We start from the raw sequence: 16,499 nt of genomic DNA, 5'->3' as shown, positions 1-16,499 counted from the left end.
AAAACATTTGGTGTTCCCAAAAAACAAGATGGCGGGAGATACGAAGACGTTTAAAGAGAGGGTCCCAACAGCGAAAACCTTTATGTTCAATTCCATACCCAAGAAAGCAACAAAGACGAGAACGAGGTTCAAGCTTGGTGTGTTCATGAGATTGAAGGAGAACAAAGCAGGCAGAGCCAAAAATCCGAAGATTAGTATAGCGAGGGGGAGTGCCATGCAGACGTTCAAAGGGAGTTTGATTATGAATGACAGGGGTAGGAGCACAATTGATAGTGTAGACAGCAGTGAGGACAGCTTCCCCCCAAAAGCTTTCAGGGCAGGAAGAAGAGAGAAAGAGAGCGCGAGTAGTGTCAAGAATATGCCTATGTTTCCGTTCAGCACGGCCATTTTGCTGGGACGTGCTAGCACAGGAACGATTAGGCAGTGTACCATGACTCTGGAGAAAAGAAAGGAAATCTGAATCCCGATATTCCATAGCATTATCAGAGCGAAAAAGTTTGATGGATTTGGAAAATTGGGTGTGGATCATTTGGGCAAATCGATAATAAAGGGTTTTGAGTTCAGACCGAATTTTCATGAGAAAAATCCAAGTAAACCGGGAAAAATCATCAATAAAACAACAAAATAACGAGATCCCCCCATAGTAGTAGTAGGAGAGGGGCTCCAAATATCCGAATGTATAAGATCAAAAGGTGCACAGGAAACAGAAGTACTTTTATTGAATGATAAAGCAGGTTGTTTGGCAAGTTGACAAGGTATACAATCGAAAGTATCTGGAATTACATGACCCAATTGTCCACTAGAAACCAAAGACTTTAAGCGATTAATAGAAATATGCCCTAAGCGACAATGCCAAAGATGAAAAGGAGATAATGAGGAAGCGGATGCAGGAGCAGCGATCTAAGGAGAGTCAGGAACATAAAGGTGAATGAGTGTAGACACCCCATTTTTGACCGCCCTTAAGACTTGGGCACTACTGATGGTTTGCCCGGGGTTGAGAGATGTGCAGGGCAAAGAATCAGTTTCTTCGGCTAGAAGAGGGGCAAATCTTTCAAAACACTTTGTTTAGGGTTTTGGAGTTGAAGAAAAGAGGAAAGGAGAGGAGAAAACTAGTTTGGGAGAAGTTCGGCATGAATCCGGGTAGAAGCGAGTCGAGCAGCCCTCGCTGAATCGGGCTTATCTATCTGTACACTTAGAGTTTAGCTATGAGGCCACCACCGTCGGAAAGCTTACTTCCGGGGCTTCATTTTGCACTCAAGAATCTCTTAAAGCCAAGTCCGGGTGGGGGAGATATGATCAGCTGAAGTTGGGGATCATCCCGGTTGGATTGAATCTGCGCGGCTTCACCAAAATGGGCATAACTTTTTCCACAGGAGGAATTTTAATGCAACGTTTGCGCCATTGGAAAGCTAACTTCCAGGGCTTCAATTTGGACACCAACCGGCCGTTTTTTGACCTTATCGGCCATCCACCGGCACTATATTTATCCGACCGGCAATTTATTGTGCCGACCGGCCAGTAAAAGTAGCTGACCGGCCAATTTTGCTAGCCGACGACCTTCCGGAGCATTCTGCAGATTGAGTGGATTCCAGCTGTGCCAGCTGGAGTGCACAGATTCGATCCCCCGTGCATATGTGTGGTTGTTTTGCACCTTGTGAGTCTTTGAACCCCCTAACCTTCTAGAAGCTTGAACCCTTTGGCCAAGCTTCTTGGAGAAGCTTGGCCAGCTGTTTTAGCTTCCTCTAGAAGCCTTGCACCCCCCTTAAACCCCTTGGACCCTTTCCCTTTACTTAGCTTGTAAGTTAAGTGCTTCACTTGCCTTATATAAGGGGCCTCTCCTCCTCCATTGGTGAGGTTGGATTTTTGGAACAAAAAACCAGAGATATATAGATATATCTGATATATACATACATATATCCCTTCATCTCTCACTATATCTCTCCCATTCAACCATCAAACACCCTTGTTCTTGGGCCATTTCTTCATCAACTCATAGCACAAGGCATCCAACGCCCATTCCAGCAGCTTGAGGCTGTTCTCTAGAGCTTAGGAGCACCTAAACTTGGTCCAAGAGGTGCTGGTTTGCTAGTCTTCAAGGGTGAGTCCTCCTCTTCCCTTTTCTAGTCTTTTCTTGCTTCATATCTAAGCCATAGTTGCTTGCATTTTTGGGCTCCGACCCAAACTGTAAATAATCATATTTTGAGGTTCTTTTCATGTTTGATTGAGGACCTCTTACTATTTGAGGACAATAGCTTGCACTTGCTTCAATATCCTCCTTGAATGCCATAATCTTGCATAGAATTTTTGGCTTGCGTGTGATCTGTTTTAGAGCCTGATGTAAACTGAAAATAAGCTTATTTTGAGCCCCTCTTCAACATTGAAAAGGGCTCAACACTGTTTGGGACCTCCATGATATACTTGCCTTTATACTCTCTTTTGGTCCCCATTTTTGCATGCTTTGGCAGCCCATTGTGCTTCCGTTTTTGATCTTTTTACAGGCCTAGAAAATGTCTTATTTTGACCTTCTTAACATGTTTTATTAAGGGTCTTTGACTGTTTGTTGAATATTTTGCACACTTTGTGTTATAGCCTCTTTTTGAGCCTCATTTTGCATTGCATTTCTAGCATGTTTGTATACTGTTTTTGGGTTTTTACAGTTCTGTAAAGTGGCTTATTTTGGGCCCCTCTTCAATGTTGTTGAAGGGCCCTAACCTGTTTGGAGTTAGCAGCTGTGAGTTGCTTCATAACCTCATGTTTGGGGCCATTTTTGCATGCCATTGTTGCCCTATCTTTGCTTGTTGTTTGGCCATGACTTGTACTAGAAAAATGCTTATTTTGAGGCTGCCTTGCTTCTGTCTATTCATTCCATGTACCAATCATGCATGCTTTGTATAGCTGTAGTTCATTCTATGTGCCTAATTAGCATTTCGGGAGAGATTCCATGCATCGGGTGTGTTTTCGCCTCATTTCGGGGCTGTTTTCCCCCACTTTTCAGTGCTAAAATCCCATTGGCATGTTTTCATATCATTTTCCATGCCATTGCATTGCATATGCCATTGCCTCGGTTTGCGTGCCCGTGTGCACGTATTTCGAGGCACTTCATTTTCATCCATCGGCCTCTTATGTGAGTGTGGCTGAGGCTCTCTCATGTTAGTATAAGTCCATGTTGCATTCTATATGCCATTTTAGCCATTGCATTACATATGCCATTGCCTCGATTTGCGTGCCCGTGTGCACGCATTTCGAGGCATTCCTTTTTTATCTTATGGCCACTGATGTGGGTGCGGCTGAGGTCCACTCACATTGGTGTAAGTCCACCTTGCATTGTGTATGCCATGTTTCAAAGCGTTGCGCATGTTATGTTGTTAGCATTGTGTATGCCATGTAGTTGCATAGCATACTTGTATTCTTGTTTGCATACCTAGGTTGCGTTGCATTGGCATGCATGCCTTGCCTCTTGATCATGTGATAGAGGTTGGGCTTTAGTTTGTTTGATTGGTTTGCATTTCATTTGACATGAAAGTTGCATACTTGATTCCTTGGGCCATCATGCATGGAAATGCGTGATTGGTGGTCCGAGAATCGAGGCACATGCCCCTTTGAGTCATTACCATGATAAGGGACATGAATGGTGCATATATGCCTTGAATTGTGCTGCCATGCTTTGCTTTGCACTCTGTTGCTGTCAATTGCAGGTTCTGCAGACATTCCTTGCCGACCGGCAGTATATATTGCCGACCGGCAGTAAACAAGCAGCCGATGGATTCATCTTGTGCCGGTGACTACACCACACTGCCGGTGGCAATTCTACTCAGCCGGTGGCACTCCTCAGTGTCCAAGGAAGCAGTCCTGAGGTTTTGGTAGCCTTCAGAGGAGCAGAGGAAAGAAAACAGAGGCAGCCTATGCATGGCGGCGCATTTCCCGAGGCGGTTTACCTATTTTCCTAGATTAGTTAATTTGTTAATTAATTAATTAATTTGTAATATTTAATTAGCTTGCGTAGTTAATTAATTTGTAATATTTATTTGGTCCCTCCGAGCGAGGGCATATTTGTAATAAGTGTGCGTGCGTGTGATGTATGCCTCCAACCCCACTTTTTTCTTCCCTTTTATTTACCTGCTTATGATGGTAGATTAGGGCACATTTATTTTAGCATACCTTATGCTATGCATGCGTGCATTCATGCATTTGTTGACATGCATCAGGCTCGGCACATTATGCTAACTGCACTTGTATTTCAATTCCAAGTTGAGAACTTGTTAGTTGCAGCATTTCACATGCCATCTTTAGGATAGCCGAACCTATCTTAATTGCATCTTGCATGTGTTGCATTAGCCATCTTCACATGAACTAGGATCATGCATATGATTATTAACTAGTTTCTGTTTTGGCTCGGAGTACTAGGTAAGCTTTTATGCTTTAGCATATCGCATGCGTGTGAGTGTTGCCATGACAGTATGATTACCATGAGGCTAGCTGCTTGTGTGATATAACTGCTTGAATGCCTGTGGATGGAGGTTGAATTACCTAAATTGGAATAATGCATTAAAACTGTAAGTTTTAAGCCCACTTGAGGGTGGCAAAATCTGCATTTTAGCCTACTTGCGAGTAGCAAACTATTTTCAAAACAAACATGAAATGTTTTGTTCCAATTTGGGCGATTTGGTCTATACTTGTTTGTTGCGCGCATAACATAGTAATTATAGGCTAACAATTGGTTTAAGAACACATAAAGTTTTCAAAAACGGATATCACGGTTAGTAGAGGCCGGTCTTCGGACCGGGCGAAAGGGGGTTGTAACAAGCCCGCGGGGGGACCTCGCTACAGCTCGGACTCGACTTTCGTTGTCACGGTTCTAAGTCTGAACCAAAGAGTCCAAATCCGGCAAATCGTTTTAAGAAAACAGATTTTTGAAAGAAGTGCCAAACATGGACTGCTTTGCCAGATACAGAGTCGCCACCTAAATATTTTATTTTGGGAAATTTAGGAAACCCTGACTCGGTGCCAAAAGGCCACGTGTCCGTCATCACCAAAGTTGCCTCGGCTCGGCAACTTGGGTACGATTGGGGAAGGTCACTTCGTGAGCACCCCCGCTCGCCCGGTCATAGACCGGCCTCTACTAACCATGATATCTATTTTTGAAAACATTGTGAGTCCTTATTCCGGTTTATTAGCCTAGGTTATTATGTGATGCTCACAGCATTCAAGTATAGACTGGATCGCCTGAATTGGAACAAAACATTTCATGTTTGTTTATTTGAAAGTGGTTTGATGGTGCTACCCGCAAGTAGGCTAAGACGTGGATTTGCCACCCTCGGGTGGGCTTAGAAAACATGATTTTGCCACTATCTAGTGGACTTAACACACACATTTGATGAATTATTCCAATTCAAATAACCCAACCTTTACCCACAGGCATTCAAGTAGTTATATCACATAAGCACATAGCCTCATGGTAAGCATGCTATTCATGGCAGTCACTCACACGCATGCGAGGATGCTAAAGCATAGAACTTACCGAGTACTCCAAGCCAAAATAGGAATTCATTAGAAATCATGCATGATCCTAACTATACAGAAATGCCTAATGCAACACATGCAAAATGCAATTATAGCAGGCTCGGTCATTCTAAGATGGTATATGAAATGCTACAACTATCATGTATTCAATTTGGAATTGAAAGTACGATGCAGTTAGTATGATGCGCCGAGCCCGGTGCATGCAATACAGATGAATGATGCAAACATGCTGTCATACTGTATGCTAATTTAAATATGCCCTAATCTAACCATCATAAGCGGATAAATAAAAGGGAGAAAGACGTGGGGTTGGAAGACATGCATCACACTCACGCACACTTATTACAGTTGTGCCCTCGCGCAGAGGGTCCGAATAAATAATACAGTCCCGAATAAAAGAATATTACAGTCCAAAATATTACAGTCCGAATAATGTACAAATTCCTAATTAATTAACAAATTAACTAAGAAAGCAAGTAAAATTGGCGTGCAAGCGAGGGACTGCCTTGCTTCTGATGGATGATGCATGTCCGGGTTGTCTTGCGCGGAAATCCACCGGAATGCCCCAATTAGCCTCTGTTTACACCTGTTCTTGAAATGCGTGCCAAGCCCCAAAAAGTTGTTGATTCTTCGTTTTGCTGCAACAGAGAGCAGGAAAGGGGCATAGCAATGTATTTTCACAGATATATGCACGCCTCGATCCTCGTGCCACCAATCACGTATATCGAGGCATGATGGCCGAGGAGTCGAATTGCACAATTCAATGTAGGATGAATGCATATGAAAACACAACAAGAACCTAACTCCATCATGGATGATCCGGAGTGTCGGTGACTGGGAAATTGAGACACATTCCGTCACTCGGAGTACGAAATGCACCTCGTTTCTCGTGCCCGGGCTAACTCCTATCCCGAACACGATGCAATATGCATGACATGCAACTAAGATGCAATCCTAACATACACAATGCTATAAAAAAGAGATGCCTCGAAATGTGTGCACACGGGCACGCAAACCGAGAAAATGACCGAATGCAATCTAAGATACAACCTAGTATGCACTATGCTATGAAAATGAGATGCCTCGAAATGCGTGCACACGGGCACGCAAACCGAGAAAATGACAGAATGCAATGCAAATGACATGAAAACGCGATATGGGCTTATACCAACATGAGTGAGCCTCAGCCACACTCACATAGGATGCCGATGGTTGAAAATGAAGTGCCTCGAAATGCGTGCACACGGGCACGCAAACCGAGGCGATGACAGAATGCGATGCAATGACATAGAAAGATGATATGGGCTTATACCAACATGAGAGAGCCTCAGCATAGGATGCCGATGGATGAAAAATGAAGTGCCTCGAAATGCGTGCACACGGGCATGCAAACCGAGGCAATGGCAGAATGCGATGTAATGACATGGAAACATGATATGGACTTATACCAACATGAGTGAGCCTCAGCCACACTCACATAGGATGCCGATGAATGAAAATGAGGTGCCTCGAAATGTGAATTTAGGCACCCGAAATGGCCTATAGCTATGCCAAACATGCACAATATGGACATGTAATGCAAAGACAGAAGCTAGGCAGTCCCAAAAAAGGAACTTTCACAGTTATAAACATGGCTAAACAGCAAGCATAGGTATGGCAAAAATGGCATGCAAGAATAGGGGCCAAGAGAGGGGTAATGAAGCAAGTGATATAAGCAAAATCCAAACTGAAAAATTTCCTTCTACAACATTGAAGAGGGACCAAAAATATGAATGTTTACAGTATATGGCAAGCCTCGAATCAATATACAAACATGCTAAAAAAAGGCACAAGATTGAGGCTCAAAAGGTGCTATAACATGAAGTATACAAAATAATCACCAAACAGAAAAAAAAAATGTTAATGAAACATGGAGTATAGGCCAAAATAAGACTATTTCCAGAACTGTAAAATGGCTAAAAACAAAAGCAAAGGGGGCTACCAATTTATGCAAAAATGGGGCCAAATAAGGGATATAAAGGGAAGTATAACATGGAGGCATCAAATGGTGAGGGGCCCTTCAACAATGTTGAAGAAGGGACCAAAATAAGCATATTCACAGATTACATCATGCTCAAAAACAGATTACTCATGGGCCAAAAATAGCATGCAAAATTATGACATATAAGAGGATCAATGAAGCAAGTGCATCATGGAGGGCTCAAACAGGGTTGAGCCCTTAACGAAAAGTGAAAATGAGCTCAAAAGAGGGCCACTTTCAGTTAGGGCCGGAGCTTGAATGTATAAGAAGGAGAGGCTAAGAAATATTGCAAAAAAAAGCTCAAAAAAGAGAAAATGGTAACTCACCCTTGGAGACAAGTCTTTTGTTGCTTCTTGGACCAATTTGCAGCTCCTTTAGCCTTTGAGAAGCCCTCCTTGTTGCTGGAAATGAAGTGGTGGTGGTAGAGCTTGGTGGTGATGAAGAATATAAGATGTAGGACTTAAGGCTTTTTAGGAAAATGAGAAGGATGGAGGGAGATATGGATCTTGAGGCTTGAAGAACAAATTTTCCAACCCCCAAATGTGATGCCACCAGCTGGTTATATGGACAAAAAGAGGGTGTAAAGGTGGGGCAAAAAGGAGGTAAGCTTTCCCCCACAAAATATCCCTCGGATTGGGATATTTTCTGGGGGAAACAGCTGCACAGCTGTAAAGTGCAAGTTGAGAGGAAGCAGGCCGGCCCCTTACTTTTGCTGCAGGTGGCCGGCCAGCCACCCCCCCTAGCCGGCCAGCTAGGGGTCAAAAGGGTCAAGTATAATTAGTGGCCGGCCACCACATATTGGTGGCCTCCCAGGTCTCCTCTTCACAACCCTGTGGTTCGAATTTGGAAATTCTAAAACAGGAGAGAGAACAAGCCAATTTTAGGAGGGGTTCAAAAGGGTCAAAAGGAATTAATGGCTGGCCATAAACTTTTAGGGTCCTCCCATGTGTGTACAACACAAATATGTGGTTCAAAGTTCAAGAAAGTGGCCCAAGGGTGTTCAACATTGGCTCGGAATGAGGGGTTCAAAAGGTTCAAGAAGCATTAGTGGCCGGCCATGAACTTTTAGGGTCCTCCCATGTGTGTACATCACAAATATGTGGTTTGGGTTTGAAGAAAATGGCTCCAAGGTGTTCAACATTGGCCCGGAAGTGCGAAAAACGGGCGTCGGAGGGCGAAAATGGAATATAACTGGTTGCCAAGATAATTGCTGGCCTCCCACCCTCCAGTGACCTTCCCGGTGATAAAACAGAGGCACCTGCCAAAAATGAACGAAAAACGATGCGAAATGAATGCTCGGGGGCCAAAACACGCAGTTCGGGATCCCGAAAATGAGCTGCTAAGCACCGAAAGTGGCGTTCGGCCACGAAGTGGGTTTCTCAGACCCCAGTGTCCCTTGAAAGGGAGAAAATAAGATGTGTACCAAAATTTAGAGCAAACGGAGATGGTTAGGCGGTCCCGAACCGAGGCACACGGCCAACAGTCCCGAAAAACCGGAAACCGGACTCCAAAATGGGCAAAATGGCCTGCGGCCACAAAATGTAGCCCACGGCCACTGAGAGATGGTCTACTGGACCTCTCCCTCCCCTCAGGAAAAAAAACAGAGAAAACTGAGTCTGGTTCGCAAACCGAGACAAGGCACAGAAGAGGGTTCGGAAGTCCGGAAGCAGGGCTCACGGCCGCGACTCTGAAACTTCTGAACGAGCACATTATGCAATATCACCAAGTGCTCAACTGGTGACGTCTGAGTCTCAAGGTCGGTCAAAAATGGGGTGTCTACAGTTGCCCCTCTTTGACAGAACTCGGAAGTCACAAGTGACGGGAGTGAATGTCAAAGCCCAGAGACGACCCATTTTTGACAAGGCCGAAGACTTAAACAAACATACAAGATAAAAAGGGATGCGCTCGCAGGCATGCCCGCAGGCAGGGGGGCAAGATGCAAAATGATATGCGAGAAGATTTTGAAGATTGGACTTATACGCTACGCGAAGCCGGTTTTTGAAAGTTGGACTTATACGCTACGCGAAGCCGGTTTTTGAAAGTTGGACTTATACGCTACGCGAAGCCGATTTGAAAGTTGGACTTATACGCTACGCGAAGCCGATTTGAAAGTTGGGGATTCAGGCAATGCACTGTAACGTAGTGGCTAAAATGCAATGTAATAGCTAAGAGGTAAAGGTACCTTACAGGGGCAATTGGCAATGACTTACCTCATGCTACTGGGGATCTTCCGCTTCTTTTGGTTGAACTGCAGGTACAACTTTTCTCCCTGACCATGGTCGCAGCTTTCCCTATTCTCCAACGGGGTGACAGGCTAGGTTGGTTCAGTATCCAGAATTGAGGTGCATACACGCTATCTCAACCTATGGGGCTTCCATACAGATTTCAAGCCGAGGACACGCCTCTGGGTATTTAAACCAGACTTTAGTCACGGAAATCCCGAACCTTTACGTTCTAGGCATCAGCCATTCGAACTCTAGTTTCCACCGTCGCAGTTGGTCTCCTAGGAACTCACTGCAAACACAGGCAGGTGGCTATACCGGATCACCGGAAGTTGTTCGGGCACGACAAACACCAAAGGAATTACACCTTTAGAGGATTTAAGGTCTCCCAGACCAGGAGTGCACAAGATAGTGCGAATAAAGATGCAGGATTTAAGGTCTCCGCAGACCGGAGGATTTAAGGTCTCCTAGACCGGGGAGTGCACAAGACAGTGCGATGCAGAGTGAATGCACAAAACAGTGTTAAACAGATGCACAAAATAGTGCGATGCTAAAGGTGTACAAAATAGTACGAGCAAGGTGAATGCACAAAACAGTGCGATGCTAAAGGTGTACAAAACAGTACGAGCAAGGTGAATGCACAAAACAGTGCGATACAAATAAGGTGCGCAAGATAGCGCGATACAATGCACTAACAAGTACAGGTGAGATGCGCAAGATAGCGCGATGGAATGCATGCAAAATGCAAGTAAGGTGCACAAAACAGTGCAATGCGCAAGAAAGCGCGAGTGATTTGAAATGCACAGGACAGTGCGATACGCTAAACAGCGCGATTGAAATGAAATGCACTAGACAGTGCGATACGCTAAACAGCGCGATTGAAATGCACTAGACAGTGCGATGCGCTAAACAGCGCGATTGAAATGCGCTAGACAATGCGATGCGCTAAACAGCGCGATTGAAATGCACTAAACAGTGCGAGTGAGATACAACCACAAGATGCACAAGACAGTGCTAGTGAGATACAAAGTGTAAGTGCACAAGATAGTGCGAGTGAATGCATGTTCTATGCAAATGAGGTGCATTTTCTATACAAGTATGGAAGAGTGCATTTTTTATGCAAAAGATACGAGCATTTTCTATACAAGAAACAGGAGCATGTTCTATGCAATATTGAAAGCAAATTCTATGCAGGATCGAAAGCAAACATATTCTATGCATGAATCATAACGATGTGCGGCACGCATGCGACAACAGTGTATATGAAAATGCACATTCTATGTAGTAGAGGAGCACAAATATGTACTCTGGTGCCTCTAATTTACCTCTTAGAGGACTTTGCAACACACTCAGCTCAAAAAGGGCACACCCTGTTCATATTGGTGAGAGATAACATCTGTTGCTGCTGCTTTAATTGCCGTTCTGACTTGAAGCATGCTTAAGCTTGGAGTAGAGGCACACTCATTCTTCAGGGCACTGGCAAGGCCTGAAGAGGTACATATGGAATGCAATCTCATAATTTTCTGAAGGTGAAACACACTCAGATGCTCAAAATTTTCCTTATTTTCTTTTGCTTTGCAGTCCGGAACTTATATAGCTTCAGATAGGTCCTGGTTTTGCTGTTCAGACATAACCTGGGTTGAACCCTGCAGTTTTATGAAAGAATGAATCTCGTTTTGCACAGATGTGGAGAACGGCACGGCACTCGGAGCGCAAAACGATTTTATTTTGGAATTGATAAATGAGCTCTCGACCGGGTATCGAGCCTACGACTGAACACAGCAAACGACTCAACAAGGAAATAAAAGGCACACAACCTAGACACATCGAGTAACACTCGAAACGACTCAAAACAAGAATCGAGATAAAAACAAAAAGACACGACACTCAGATGTGCACGGGGAGCCTGTTTCACCGGGTAGTGTTTCCCACCCTTTTTTATTTGTGGTTCTCACATCACTTGGCCCTCAAGCTTTGTTTTTCTGAAAAAGCCCTCTTCTCACTTTTCCTCTCATCGCACATCTCTCTATTCTTCATTCTCTCATTTTTCATCCCTCCCCTGGGTGGTTGATGGACGAACAGCAAACTGTGGGCTCGTGCCCCTAGCATTCTGCTAGATTCTCTTTCTTCCGCTCACAGCTAGTGAATTCCTCCCACGGAAGGGTTGCGCTACAACTGGGTGTGTGGCAAATCCGCAGCTAACATCAGTTGATGATGCTTTGCTGGGGAGCTTGGACGTGATAAGATCTGCCCAGATAAGGGAGTGGAATATCTTGTCCCATTCCGGTTCGTGCCTCGCACTTGGCTTGATACCTCGTTGCTTGGAGGATGAGAGAGCTTTCAGCCCTTTGTTGTTAACTTCAGTTGTGCCCTATTCTGGCAGGTAGAGTGCCCTTCTTGGCAAGTATGTTGACAATGGGAAAGACAGGAAGCCTGACTCAACTGTGCCCCTAGTTCATCATTTTGACCATTTTTTTGTTTTAGTTTTCTCCTAAAAAATTTTGACCGAAATGAGAGTTAGATTAGCATGCTTGTTCAATTTTCTGATTTAAAATCATGCAAGTTAGGCTGTGAGCACTGAAAATTTTCCTCTTTTAGGTCCAAGAAATGGTCCAGTTTTGAAAAATGGAGTACTTTTCGAGAAGATTAGTCAACCTCAGTAAAAATTCTCAAAAACTATTTTTGCAAACGACCACTGCTCAACGAGCACGGAACCTACTCTTGAGATGCACAACTTCGGATTCGAAGGAAGATTGCCCCTTGCTTGAGGGGAACTGCATGGCAACGGAAAGTTGCCCCTTGTTTGAACGGCACCGCGGCGCATTGAATGGCAACGGAGAGTTGCCCCTTGTTTGAATAGCACCGCAGCGCATTGAATGGCAATGGAAAGTTGCCCCTTGTTTGAATAGCACCGCAGCGCATTGAATGGCAACGGAAAGTTGCCCCTTGTTTGGGCGGTACCGCAGTGCATTGTAGGCAGCCCTCAGAGTGATGAAAACAACCAAATCCTCAGATACAGAGAAGGCAAAGATGACCAGAACCATCGCATGGACATAATCGAATTGGAAGTGTTTATGGCTGGACTTCAGAATGAAGTTGCCTACGTATCCCAAACATGGGAATCAAGCCTTACGTAGTTCGGGGTTAAGGTACACTCGGGTATTAACCTCTCCTTTTTATGCTCTAACTTTTGCCAAGGCGCCTGTTGCGGGTTTTCGACCTTGCGAGCTTTGTTTTTCTTTTCTTTTCAATTCTTTTCATTTCTTTTCTTTTTTGATTTTTTTCTTCTTTTCTTTGCATCTTTCTTTTTTGTTCTCTTTTTTTCTTTTTGCATTTTTTGCTTCTTCTTTTTGTATTTTTCTCTTGCTCTAACTTTTTCCTGGGTCGCCCTTCCGGGTTTTCGGCCCAACGAGCCTCTCAAAGGGTAAAAGTGTAACGAGTCCATGCCAAATGGTTTTGAGATCCTGAAGTCATCTGAATCTAGGAGAATGGCTGCTGTTTTGCTTCGTAAGCCTCTTCTGATGAGACCTGATCTTCTTGACCTGACTTCCTTGCCTCTTGTTTGAGAGCTACTTTGAATCTGGCCACACAGGCCTCACATTGTAGTTGACCGTCGAACCTTCTGAATTCAAGTTCAAGGTTTGGAAGCAAAGGGGTTGAGTCTGGAGGCTGAGAGCGATCCTAGGCTGTACAATCTCAAGAGCGATTCCACACAGGTCTTCGCAGGACTGCGCAAAACATTTTGTTTTTGAAAATTTTTTTTAAGAAAACGACAAATCGCTCGCGCTGAAGGTAGTGTGAAACCAGTCTGGATCAAGCCAGGGTCCTTCTCAGTACTCACGCTAACAAGCATGATTCCATTCGTTAAAGGCTTAGCACGCCTCTCTTTCTCTCAAATGATCAAATTTTTGCAAAACTCGAGGAATTACTTCCTCTTCGTTTTCACCGCAGTGTTCAAAAAGTTTTAAAAAAAACTTAGGTCAATGCAATGATTTTGGGGTGCAGAAGAGTAGGCGAAGAGTACTGCTGTTTCGTTCAAACTTTCTAGCACAACTGGCATAGAGCAGAAGCAAGCACAAAGCATGAAAAACCACTGCTGTTTCATTCAGAATCTGTTGGCACAACTGGCTCCCTAACAGAAACAGACTCAAAACAAAACGAAAAGACAAACACAAAACAAAATGGTGATGCCCGAGGCAACACCCCCCCCCCCGCGGAATCACCCGACTCCTACACAATAGGACTGACTCGATACAACAAGACAGACCCAAAATAAAAAGAGATTGACTCAAAGCAAAAAGACAGACTCAAAACAAAACAACAAAACCGACCCAATACCCGAGTCAGACAGTACAAAAACTAGCATTTGCAAATGCTCAAAACAGTGCATGCCGTCCACCATATCTGGAGTAAACTGGGCGCTGCCCGCAGGTGGTTCATCCCTCGATCACATCACATTATCCCCTACAAGTTCACTGATCAAGTGCTGATAGATTTTGCAGGACCTGGTGCGGGGATGACTCCATTGTCAAATAGATCCTGTACTTCATGGCGAAGACGGAAGCAGGCGTTGGTAGTATGGCCAGTTTGTTGATGGTACGCGCAGTACTGGGTAGTATCATGTGTAGCCGGAAGAGGGTTCGGGAGAGGCCGAGGCTCAAGGGGTTTGAGATGGCCTTGTCCAACAAGGATTTGGAGAGCTTTGGATAAAGGCATATAGAGGGCATGGAAGACCCTCCGACCTCGGGGTTGGTACTTCAAGGCTTGTGGATTTTTACTGGGCGCACCAGCAAAGGGATTGGCAGGTGCTGGCCTGGTTTGCCGATCTCTTCCAAGTGGAGGATTAGAGATAACAGGATCGTCTCTGGTATGACAGCCCTTTTCCCGATGTTCCCTTTGATTCGGACTGCCCCCAACCTGAGTAGCGAAAGTGTCATCCACAGCTTTTGCAACAACTGGGAGGACTTACTCTTTGTTCAGTCCCTCGGCTTTCAAAGCCTCAACAGCCAACAGAAGATGTTCATTGGGATCCATGTCCACCCCTATCTTGTTCCTCCCACTCACCTCCATTCTGCCAAGGGATTGGCTTTCCTCAAATGCAGCTCGTCCCAACATCGGGGAGTCTCTTGACATGAAGTTCCCGGTATGTGGTGTGGTCGATGATGGAGCCAATGTCCCGAAGGCCAGATCTGTCATGGTTTTTTGAAGATCTTTAATCATTCCCATCAACTCAGAAGTAGTGGGTTCACGGGTTTGAGATGGTTGAGGTTCAGGTGCACCCATCATGCATAAGTCCATGCTCTCTGGGATAAACACCTCAGGCTTGGGTAGATGGGCCAGGGTGATGTATATGCTGGGGTCAAAGGTGGATGGCAGTATGTGGATGTGATTGAGGTAGGCAGGAGATGTTTGGTCACCGGGGTCTGAGGGTGGAGCTATCGTCCGGTTGTCGATGAGATTTTGGACCTCATGACGAAGGCGGTAGCAACGGTCGGTGCCATGACCGCACTGTTGATGGTACATGCAGTACTTGGCGGGGTTATGTCTGGCTGGGAGTGGGTTAGGAAGAGGTTGAGGATCGAGGGGTTTGAGATGCCCTTTTTCCATCAAGACTTTCAGTGTGCTAGTCAGGCTCATATAGAGGGGGGTGAAAGTTTTACCCTGAGCTCGGGCTGGGCCAGCCGTTTGTAGGCTTGGTTTGGCAAAAGGGTCGGCTGTGGCGACTGTATTGATTTCGGTGGGTTTGGGAATAGCGCTACTACCAGCGTACCTTCCTTGTCAGTTCCCTTGTCCTGGGAATGATCCCGCTGTTGAACGCATTCTCGACTTGAACCCCCAGTTCATGCAAACTTTTGAAAGTGAATAGTGGAGCAACTATCAACTTTTGCAACATATCATGCTCGAGGTTTCGGACCATCATCTGCACTTGATCCTTCTCAGAAGGGCGACGATCTGTCATTTGTGCTGCCTTTGCTCTCCACCTTGCAACGAATTCCACAAAAGGCTCTGTTGGGTTCTGGTGGGTTGCTTCAAGCTCTTGGATGGTCATTTCAACTTGGGTATTGTAGGAATACTGATCGACAAAGGCCTCAGCCAGTTCTTCCCAGTTTTGCTTCACTGTATCCTCCAATTTGGTATACCAAGTAGCTGCTACACCCGACAGGGTTCTTCCATACAGAGAGAGTTTCTGTGGCTTAGTCAGACCCATCGGCTTCAGGACATCTAAGAAAAGTCGGATATGTACCATTGGATCTCCAGACCCGTCGAAACGGTCGATATATGGCATTTTGAATCCGTCTGGGAGCCGGATGGCAGCCTCGATGCGCCCATCCTCAATGCCAGGAATGGAGTTAAGGCTCTGTGCCCTTTTGAATTGCTTCTCAAGGTTTGCAATTTTCACTGCAGTCGGATTGAACTCATCAACATGAAAGGGTTGAGTTCTCTCATTAGGCTGCACCAGGGGTCTGAGCACCTGAGCTTGAGCCGACCCTTCTCGAGGATTCAGACACTGCAAGTCTTCAACTGGTGGAATTGGGTCAAAGTTCGGCTGGGGTCCCAAAGCTGGATGTGAGGCAGATGCCCCAGATGGGCGCTGCGTTTCAATACTGGTCTCAGCCTGCATGGTAGTTCCCTGATTTAGCGCTGCTGTCACGGCCGCAAACTCTTCCGAACCCTGTGCCATCACAGTCTGCTGAGTCTGAACAAAGGTGATGTGACTGGCGACTGACGGATTAGAT

The sequence above is a fragment of the Camellia sinensis genome, chromosome 3 (assembly GCF_055761805.1).
Source record: "Camellia sinensis isolate YWXY chromosome 3, ASM5576180v1, whole genome shotgun sequence".
Lineage (NCBI taxonomy): Eukaryota > Viridiplantae > Streptophyta > Magnoliopsida > Ericales > Theaceae > Camellia > Camellia sinensis.
This window is presented reverse-complemented; position numbering follows the sequence as displayed.